We start from the raw sequence: 11238 nt of genomic DNA on the forward strand, positions 1-11238 counted from the left end.
TTTTTAAGTTAAATACTTTTTAGGAATAAAACCTCTGCCTCGTTTTTGAACATCTGGGCCCATTACAGAGTACTTTAATGTTGTTTATGGTGTTTTATCGCAGACAAAAATATTATGCATACAGTACGTGACATTCAAAGTGTTTTTTGTTTGTTGTGTTTCTGTTTGTTTTGCGAAAACGCCGAAATTTTTTTCTGTATGGTGTATTTAAGAACAGTGTTTCATTTGTGAAATGATTGTTTACACATTTTTGTGAAGTTGTTTCGAGAGTTTTCCGAGTAATCTTTGTTTACTCACTTCACTTGTTGTTAAGAAGAATTCATGGGAGAAAATAATTTGATCCAGATTAGCCCAGTTTCTGGCCTATTTTGTGTATCTCTCAAGAACTTTGCCTTTTAGTGAAGTTACCTTTGTTTTCCTTTATTTTTTTCAAGAAGAAAATGCAACAATCAATTTTATTTTGCGCTTTTCCTAATTACGATTGTGGGTGAGTTGAAGCTTGCTGGGACTTTGGGGCAAGAGGCAAGGTCCCCGGACCGCTCACCAATCAATCACAGGGAACATACATTTAATTAATTAATTTTCTCTGTTAAGGCAATGGAGAACATTTTTTCATTTACAATAAAATAATTTGGCCTCCTTTTCCCTCATTTGGCTGAAACTGCTGCGCCTCACCTTTTAGAACCACACATTTACATTTTTGTGTATTTTTTGCCTACATTTAGTCATATGAATTCATGGCACATTTGATATCCACACACTTGGTCTTTTTAAAAAGCCAGACTACAAGTACAAATGTTTCTGTACCTGTGCATGTCCATGCATACTTAATGGATTGTTGTTTGTGCACCCGTACTTAGGTGTGGTGTTTTGTCTGTTTGTTTTGCGGCTTTAAGCATCTTTAAGCCGAGTGACTAATGAAGTTAATTTTTTCTAGCTGTCAGACAGGACGTCCTGCTTGTGCTAAAAAGTCCATATGCGCCGCTGTGGATGACCTCAACTCAATGCCGTAATCTGAAGGTGGGGGGGGGGGGGGGGGGGAGAGAATACGGCTTCCATAAACACTCTGTGCATACATGAATGTTTTGATGACGGATGGTGTCATGCAGGGCTGGCAAAAGCTCTAACACTCCGTATACTTAAGTAGAAGTATAGATACTTGTGTAAAAAATGACCCGTTTTGATAACTTAGCACGATGTAGGAAATAAATGAGCAAGTCACAAAGATAAATAGTCAAGTACATTTGCCTGAAACCTTGATTGAAGTAATATAACAATGTATTTGTACTTCATTAGTTTCCACCACTGTCATCATGCCAACAATCAACATTGTATATCAACATTGTGTGTTTTGCCACACACAGAATCATTAATATAAGCAAAACAGCATATGCACTATGTGCAAGTGTCCTGGCATGAGTCCCTCTCGGTCAAAGGTAGTAAAAACCTGACCCGCCAGAACTGATGAATGACGGAATTCAATTGCAGTCTTTATGCTGGCTCTCTTTGTGCTCATTTGCGAGTGTATTCCGCTTCACTGATGCCACATAAAAAAAAAAAAAAAAAACTATGTGAAATTGTTTCAGGCTCGGAGGCCTCTTTCCGATTGTTGATGTTAATTGAGCGCAATTACGCGGGCACGACGCATTTGATGTGGGCCCCTGCGCCACTCCACATGTGCGAATGCCATCCAATGGCCGCTCTGATCTGCGTTGTTTGATGTGACATGTGAACGAGTGCAGTGAAACATGAGTGGATGACGGACCGAGGTTCTTTTACACATTGGGAAGTACTATGTGACATCACCACAGGGGCAGTACTAATGCGGAAAAATGTGATGGTCACCATAAAACAGGAAATTGAATAAAGCATAGTGTGCAATATAGTAATCAATAAACTATTTTTTATTTTCTTCCTCAAATGCATTTTGACCTCCACCTGCCTTCATAATTTTCTTTATTTATACAGTTGAATTAATATGTTCTCAGAATTTCATACAGTTCACCAAATAACTTCATGCAGGGAGATAGCAGCATATTTTCATGCAATCAGTACAAATCACGTTGTCTTACGTCAAGTTTTGATGAACAATTAAATTAATGTAAATATAAAAAAAGAGAAATATATATTTAGAATCTGAAAAACGTACGTTTTGCCATTCATGGCCAGTAGTGTCTCCATGGTGGGTTGCCAAGCAGCCCGGTGAAGTCGGGGTAGATATTTTTTTTGCTGTCTTCTCAACTTGGACCTCCCAGTTTGAGTGGTGCTCCAGTGCACTTTTTCTGGTCGGAGGTCAGAAAATTCCGACTTCCCTCTTTCCTGGAATACACCAGCAGTCGCAAAGGTCACAACATACAGCATATGTGCACATTAGCTACTTTGCGGTCAGTATCTGTACTTAAAAACATTTGCTGCAATTACACATTTTTAATGGTTCCAAAACTAGTCACCGTATTATGTTTTACTTTATCGTTTTCTCAATGGAAAGAATAACCGGCATGAAGCTAAATGATGCTAATGACAGAGGCAACCCCATGATTTTCGCTAACATTTGTCAGAAAAGTTGACATATCGCCGCTGTCATGTGAAAAACACTTATCTCCATTTTTTTCAGTTTTCTTATTTTTACGTGAATAGTGTTTCCGCTTTAGAGACATCGCAATAACATGAAAATTTTTAAAATTCTAAAAATTGGACATAAGTGTTTTTCACAGGACAGAGGCGATATTCAACATTTGCTGTAACCTTCGCAAGCATTCGTCGCTCAGTGAGATACCATCTTTAATATTTGACCAGCTATCGGCTAGCTAAACTGCGCAGGTGGCGTAGCCTACTTGTCTTTATGTATGATGTTATATGATCAAGTTAGATGTTATAGACTCTATAAAACAAGACTATAACTTAGACATAGACATCCTCTTTTTTTCTGATGTGGTCAGAAACACAATTCTTGAATCATATATAATCATCTTCGGAGTGCCCTCCATGGTACTTGCTTCATGAGGTGGCCTTTACACTCCATCATAGTACTGTACTGGTGGGTTTCCAGGTTCAAACTAGACAAATATAGTGCTGGCGTCGAATCAAAACCGTGTACCTTCAAAATAGTCCCTTTTCAGGAGAGCCCAAAAATGGCAGGTTTGCTCAACAATTAGCATTGCATTGTGAATGAGAGCGAGCCATTTTCAACCCTTTAGATTGGTGAATAATTTGTAAAAATAACACCCACACGCGTGGACTGACCACTAGCATAAATTCTTCAAAAAATACGAAATTCACCCAACTGTGACTTATGAGGTTTCGCCCCCGACGCCAGCAAGATACTGTTTATTAACCTGTCTTATTATCCTCATTAGTGTTGCGGGAGAACTGGAATCTATCCCGGCTGACCTTGGGGCGAGAGGCGGGGTACACCCTGGACTGGTCGTCAGCCAATTGCAGGACACATATAGATTCATTCAAAGAACATGCACATTTCTCTTAGAGTCCGGATTCAAGCCCGCAACCTCATTACTTGTGAGGTGAATATGCTAACCACTCGGCCAACATGTGTTGTGACTCAAGTTTGCCACCTCTTGGTAAGTGTATATGATGACTGCATTGAGATATCCAGAATGAACACATTAGAAGGAGAAAAAAAAAGTCTTTGGTATGTGTGTGTGCTATAACAGAACCTCTTTGGTGGCCTTGTTGACAACATGTCCATCTTGACCATGACAGGGCCAAACACGCCACTATTTGCTTGTGTATTCCAAATAAAGGAACAGCCCTGCTCCTTCTCTCCCATGCTCATGCAAGGCAAACATTCCCCCCCCCCGCTTCATTGTGCAGATTTTCTCCATGCGGCCGGGGAAGGGAACGCACAAACGGAGGTCTTTGAGACCACACAGGGAGACGTGTGAAGATCTCTCGCTACGTTGTCCCTCCTTCTCATTCACGCTCTCCCTCTATATCTCGCTCTCCCTTTTTCCACATTTGCCCTCTCTCACCCTCCATCTGTCCTCTGTTGCCCGCCTTTATCTGCGCTGAGCGTTGTTTGTTTGTGTGTGTTGACATGAAATGGAGAGAGAGAGAGAGAGGATGGTCATTTGTGATGATATTTGTGCCTGGGAGACCACCCAAGTCAGATGTCAGGATTTCTAGGGCTTTATTTTTCAACGCCTCCACTCTCCCCGGAGTCTGACTTAGATCAATCCCGCCGATGGTCACAGTGTGAATGCTTTGTTGTGCGCAGTGCTCAGGTGGAAGACACGATGCATTTGTGTTGATAAACCAGCAGGGAGGAGGCCGACACAATTTGTTTAACTCATTAAGGTAAAGGCTGAGATGTACCGGTGGTTGCACAGTGGACTACTGGTTTCCACGTCTGTCTGAGTGGAGAGGTTCTGGGTTTGAATCATGACTCAGATCTTCCTGTATGAGTTTTGTATGTTCTCCCTGTTACCAAAACATGCATTAGGTTCATTGAAGACTCTACATTGTATATTGTAGGTGTGACTGACTGTCAATGTGAATGGTTGCTTGTCTAGATGTGCCCGGCGATTGGCTGGTGAGCAGTCCAGGGTGTTTCCCATGTCTCACCCCAAAGTCAGCTCACCCGCAACCATAATGAGTACTCCACTTGGGGGACCACATCGTTTGCCTTGTTTAACAATGGGCGGCATGGTGAAATGTCTGTCTCACAGTTCTGAGGTTCCCATTCGTTTTACTTAAGTGTGTTCCTGTTTGTGTTATGAATGTGCAGGGCAAGTTTGGTATATGTGTTCATTTTTTTATTCATGAAACCATGACTGTGGATGGTATGATGAACAATGACTTCTCAGCCATGTTGTTTGCTTGCTATCATATGAAAGTAATGATTTTGATCTTCTTTTCTTTTCTTTCTTTAAAAGTTTGCCTTTGGGTTTATTGTAAAATGTGTGTTTTGAATATACAGTCAACAGAAAGCGTAGATGTGGGGTGGCCAGAGAATGACTAGAGGGGGCCACCACGTGGCTCCGCCCCTGCCGGCGTCCTCCCAGATTCCCAAAACATACACGTTAGGTTAAGTGAAGGAATGAAATTGTCTAATAGGTGTGAATATGAATGTGGAATGCAAGTTATCTATATATGCCCAGCAATTGTTTAATCAAAATTGCTAAATCTGAATGATCTTTATGTGTTTTTGTGAAGTTTCTTTAGATTATTAATTAATACGCAACACAAAAGCAATTAAAAAAAAATAGAATGGTCACAACTGACCATCGGAGTGGATTCCAGGGGTTGCACACACTCCTCTCCCCTCCAAGTAAATGATTGTGTGATATTGTTAGTGTGACGCCTGGTGACTTGCGTGTCGCGTGGCTATTCAGTTGTGTTTGCACTCAGATCACGACCACTTGCCGCAATACAGTATATTGTCCAGTTCTGAACTCAGAATTATGCCCGAAAAGTCCAGCAGATAACTCATTTTTTCTGTCCTGTGTATTTTATATTCATTGCAGAGTAGTGACTCAATTCCAGAACGGATAGATTCCCCGATTCGGGTTTCTTGGAGGAGCGATAAGCACATAAAGCCTAAGAGCCAGCTGGTGTGACATGGTAGCTGATACTGCCCTGATACGGAGGCCTGGGTGTCGCATTGGGTGGCGCTCTGTGTGAGCCCGGAGTACTCGCAGTGTCTCGGACCACACACATGCACTAATAGTAGGGAAGGAAGGAGAGCACATGTGAAGAAGTAAAGCAAGACAAAGGATGAGTATATACTGAAAGTGGGGTCACCTGATGGTAGCTGAGGGCATATTAACATCACATGTAATTTACAACAGTGCAAATGAAGTGATGTTAGTATTTTCTTGTCAATTCAAAGTGATTATGCTTTTAACACAACATTAAATTGCGAAAAAATCTGCAATTTTTTAAAATTGTTCTTTTTTCTTTCTTTTTTGCGGGGAATAATTTTTCATGAATGGTCAACGGGATTGATAAACTTTCTTAGACTGTCATTGTAGGCTCTAAATTAATAGAGGGATGGCTAAACAACCTACTGGCCTAAAAATGGATTTGAATCAAAATGACAAATATAAAAATCTGAATAAATAAATAAAAAAGTGAACACATATCCTAATATATAACCCAAAAAATAATTTAAAAAAAGAATTTGCAAATAATTTACATTAAAAAGCAGTTCTATCGCATAGTAGTAGCAGAAGTAGTAGTAGTAGTAGTCGTAGTAGTTTTTACAGTATTTCAGTATTTCTTATCAACCAAGCGAAATTGCATCACAGTGTCCGATTCCATAATTTCCCTCAACAGCATGCAGTGAAATAAAGAATTATGATCATTTACAAGATTTAGACACAGGTACAAGTAGCCTACTCTAGCAGTATAACTAAGAATTGTATAAACTCATTCAAAAGCCAAGCTTGATAGCCATTATCATGTATTGCTTTGTTTTGATTCCACAGTATTCTGAATTGACAAGTCAAAGAAACTAATATACCTTGTTGTCCCACTTTTTACTGTGCACTGTAAAGTTTTCCAGCTCAGACTGCTGTGTATATGGGAATGCAGTGCAGTGAAGTGAAGGGGAGAGAAATGTGCGCTAAACGGCCCATAAGCGTGGCTTGGCCTGGCTCTGTGAGCAAACCCCCTCAACCCCCTTCTCTCCCCTCCTCCGGACTCCATATGGTGAATGTGTGTGTGCTATACGCATGGATGCATGACCTAGTCCTCAGCAGGACACCTCCCTGCTGGATACCACCCCGTAAAAACACACATCTGCACACGCATAGACACATATGAAGAGCATCAAGCATACAAGTAGTTAAAAAAGATTCCATCTACATATTGTCGACCTAGTTGTGTAAAGCAGTGGTTCTCAAAGCGGATGATAATTTGCAATAAGTTATTATGTCGAATCATTTTAAAAAGTGAGTACTGAACTTACATATGGGGACTGTCAGTCCAATAAAACAAAAATAATGAACCTATTACTCCTCTTTACCTTTGGTCTTTGGCACGATTAAAAGTTCTGATAGGATTACATTTCACATAAATTTGACATCCCTGCATGAATGAAAGTCGTTATTGTTAATATTTTTCCCCAGAACAAAATGCGTATTATTACAGGACAAAAGTAAAACAAATTTTTAAAGAACAAAAGCCATGAATTATGACTTTCTTCCTTCAGTAAACTTACGTTAGTATCATTACGGCTGTGTCTTGTCTTGGAAAATCTAACTCTGTTTGGGAAAAGAATATGACTGTTTTTCAACATTGCGTCTTTTTTTTCTCAAAAACAAAGATCTAGATTTTGTTATTGTAATATTTCGACTTTCGGCCTAATTTTTGGCAACTTTTTAATTGCATTTGTGGTACATGTTACATTTAATTGGTGTTAGGATTATTCGGTAGGGGGAACTTTGGAAAAATTTTTCCCCTGTAAAGTTTATGGGGTTGGGGTTAGGGTTTACAATGTTGTTTGTTTATCAGGTTAACCACCGCCCAAAAAAACAAGCCCATTTCTACACACAGTGGATATAAAAATTCGACACACCCCTGTTCAAATTCCAGGTTTTTGTTATATTTAAAAAAAAATAGATCAAGATCAACCTTAAAAACTTTTTCCAGCATTAAGGTGACTCATAACCTGTACAACTCAATAGAAAACAAAAAAATGTGATCAGGGATGCAAAAATAAACAACTGAGATCACGCGGTTGCACAAATGTGCACACCCTCTTATAATAGAGGATGTGGGGGGGGGGGGCAGGGTGATGAACAGTGTTGTGTTTCCAGTCTATTTTTCTACTCACTTGCCATAGGAAACTGTTTGTTTGTTTGTTTGTTTGTTTTTAATTTATTTTGTTCAAGGTACAGTGCCTCCACTTTGAAAACACATCCATCCCTTTTTGACTGTATAACACAGCTGACTTTGGACGAGAAGTGTGGTGGTGACCCATGACTGGTCGCCAGTCAATGGCAGGGCACATATAGACAAACTATCATTTTCACTCACATTCACACCTAAGGACAATTTAAAGTCGTCAAAGAAACTAACATGCAATGTTAACAACAACTTTTCAGCGCATGATGGCCGCACGCCAGCACCCTAGGCAGCAATTATTTTTTGGCGCATGACGCCAGCATGTCACACTGCTTCAATAAAATTTCAACACCTGCCTCAATAGGGTTGCAGGCCATGTCAAAAGTAATCTATTCTATATGCTTAGGGCCTCTAAAAAAGGGACGGTGAGCCGCAAAAATGGCCCCCAGGCCGTAATTTGGACACCACTGATATATGTGGAAAGTGTAGTTGCAGCTGTATTCTATAGAGTTTGTGAAATGTAACACAACTGTGCTACAAAAAACATTTAATGATAATCTGCATACCCCTCACACAAAAGCAGCCCATTCAACTTCTATCTCCCCTGGCACAACAATCATATATCCTTGTCTCCAGTCAGAAGTGAGCCATGATGACAGACATTACGTTGTGTTCCCCCTACTACTCCCTCTGACCCTGATTGTGAGTTAGGGAGGTTGGAGGGGATATAATTGCATGCCTAAACGCCTGAGAAATGGACGTCCAGTTCTGCTGAGCTGGTGCTTTTTGTGTGGCCTCATTGTTGGGACGTGCAGTCATGCAGCATGTTTTGTTAGGGGTGCCTGAGACAAGTTGGGGGTGGATGTGCTGGGTGGGCTATTGTATATTGTCTTGCAGCCAGATATTTCACACCAAGTCCAAGAACCTAGCTTATTCTAAACACAATGTTGTGAAAACACAGATCAAACCGTCGGTCAGTTTCTTTGAAGGGGACGTGGGATAGAAATGTACTTTTTAGTACCTGGTATGCAAAGAGCTGGGCATTTTACAAAAATTTCCCCGTCCGTTTATCGCCTTCCGCTGTCTGTTTATCCGTCTTTGTTGTCCGGCCGGACCAAATAGCAATCGCCTATAAGCCGGTCCGTCTAGCATTTTAAAAGGGCTTCCGGTAGCGTTTCCGTCTACCAACTTTGACCAACTATAGCACACCCCCCTCCTCCCCGCTGGGCAATATTTGAAACGAAATACTCACAGTGGCATGGAAGCCTCGCTGCGGCATTGAAGCCTCACCGTGGCCGGACTAAACGCATCTCCTTTTACGACCCAGAAGCCTCGTCCGCGGCCAATGGGACTTGGAAACTTTGCCGCGGCCATTGAAGCCTCACCGCGAAAATAGACAATAGACGATTATATAGACGGAAAAATGGGCTTCCGACTATGCTTAGTCAGTCTGTATTTTTATGGATCAAGCAAAATAATGCAATAAAAAGTGAGAACTTATTGCGTTATAACGATTTGCATAAAAAATGCGTATGCATAAAAAGTTGCATTATAACGCAATCTTAAATATTCTTGTGATGTCCCCTGGCGGGTCCCGTAGTCCGGTGACCAACTGTGGTTGTGTTGGCAGCTAACTGCTATCTTGGTTGACACTTAAACAGTTGTAGACAATTTAATCCACTCACAATAATCCCGGAAGGTAAATGGATGTGAACAGGAAATTGTTCAACTAATGATCTTAAAATATTTATTATGAATTTTAATTTTGAAACCTCTGCCATTAGCCTCTCTCCTATCCATCATCCAGGGGAGATGGATGGATTGTTGAAATGTAAGGACAGAAGCGCTTTAAAAGGACGAGGATGGACGGGGACAGAGGACGATTATTTCATTAATAAGCGAGAGGGATGATGACGGAAGGGTCGCGGACAGAGGATGAGTATAGGGTAAAAAAACAGTGTAAAGTGCCCATCTCTGCTAGTCAAAACAAACATGGTATGCCCATTGCAAGGTTAACTAGTTTTTATTGGCCAAACAGGACCTAATTCAGCAAGAAGGTATGTAAAATAAACCGAAGGACATTATCACAACACCTGCAAACGGTTTTAAATTGTATGCGTGGGGATGCACAATATGTCTCCTTTAAAGGCCAATAGAATTTGGAATGGATGACAACACACAAACTTGCAAAACAAAAGGCTCCTTTATGTGCTCGCGAGTGTAATGAGATGAGTGTAAATATGTTTCTATCACACTGCAGGACAAAACAATAGATGATTTATTCCATTCGGGTCATTGGGGGCTTCCATGTTGTAAATCAATAACCACAGTCACTTGGGTGCCCCATCATAGTGACGTTTAATAATCATCATATTTCCTCAAAGATGACTAATGATGCAGCCATAAATACTCTAAGTGTACTGTAACTTTAATGGACACCTCCATCTCTGATGAAATGCAACTGGATGGATTTAGCTACTGTACCTTTACTATGATACTAAGCTCGTACACGCACAGCAGAGTGACGTGTAAAGCTGAAGTTGATAGTGTAGTAAAGGGAAATGCAGAGAAACAACCACATATGACCGAGTAGCTACTAACGACCTTCTCTCCTTCCTTACTGAACTAATTTCTGCTTTCTTTCCCACTTTTTTCCCTTGATGTATTCCCTTCCTTCCCTCAGATCCACCTTTTCCTCCATTCCTCACATATGCTTGGTACTCTCTGCATTTGAGTAATGAATAATTCTACTCAATGACAAAATGAAAGGCTAAAAGTTAAAAGTAGGTTTCATGCAGCAAAATTACAGTTTATTTAAAAAAAAAATTACACTGACAAAATTTGTGAATAAAAGGAGATGAAATCATTATTTCAGTAAATCTATACTTTTAGTGACATTTTTGTTTGGTGGTGTGACATGATTTTTTTTCTAATGCAAAATATGCACTTTCACTCATTAAATGTTGGGAAACAATGCTTTAGGGAAAATTGAGCTGGGGATGAAGAGCTAATCTTTTGCCGTTTTTTTTGCCGAGCAACTAAAGGTAGTTATCACGTGATCCAACCAACGTGTACACGAAGGCACATTTCTTTTCACACGCCTTGATAAGATTACATACTTGAAGATTTTATTGTGTAGATACATATCAATACACACAGCAATAAATATCAATAAAATTGATATTATTTAAAATAACTCACGTGCAAAGGTTTAACGGCAACTCAATTCCAATTTCATCTCTGCACTTTCAACACAATTCTGTCGTAAACTATGAACATTTACCACTGTGAATACATTTGTTTAATCTAATTTAATTATTATTTTTTATGCATTGACGTGTTGTGTATTGATTTCTTATTACAGCGTAAGTTGGTTTACTCTAAAAAAAAAGCGAAAGTGCCGCGACGAATGTAGAAATAGGTAAACAATGC

This window comes from Filicampus tigris, chromosome 5 (assembly GCF_054856515.1).
Source record: "Filicampus tigris isolate MCC_2025a chromosome 5, RoL_Ftig_1.0, whole genome shotgun sequence".
Lineage (NCBI taxonomy): Eukaryota > Metazoa > Chordata > Actinopteri > Syngnathiformes > Syngnathidae > Filicampus > Filicampus tigris.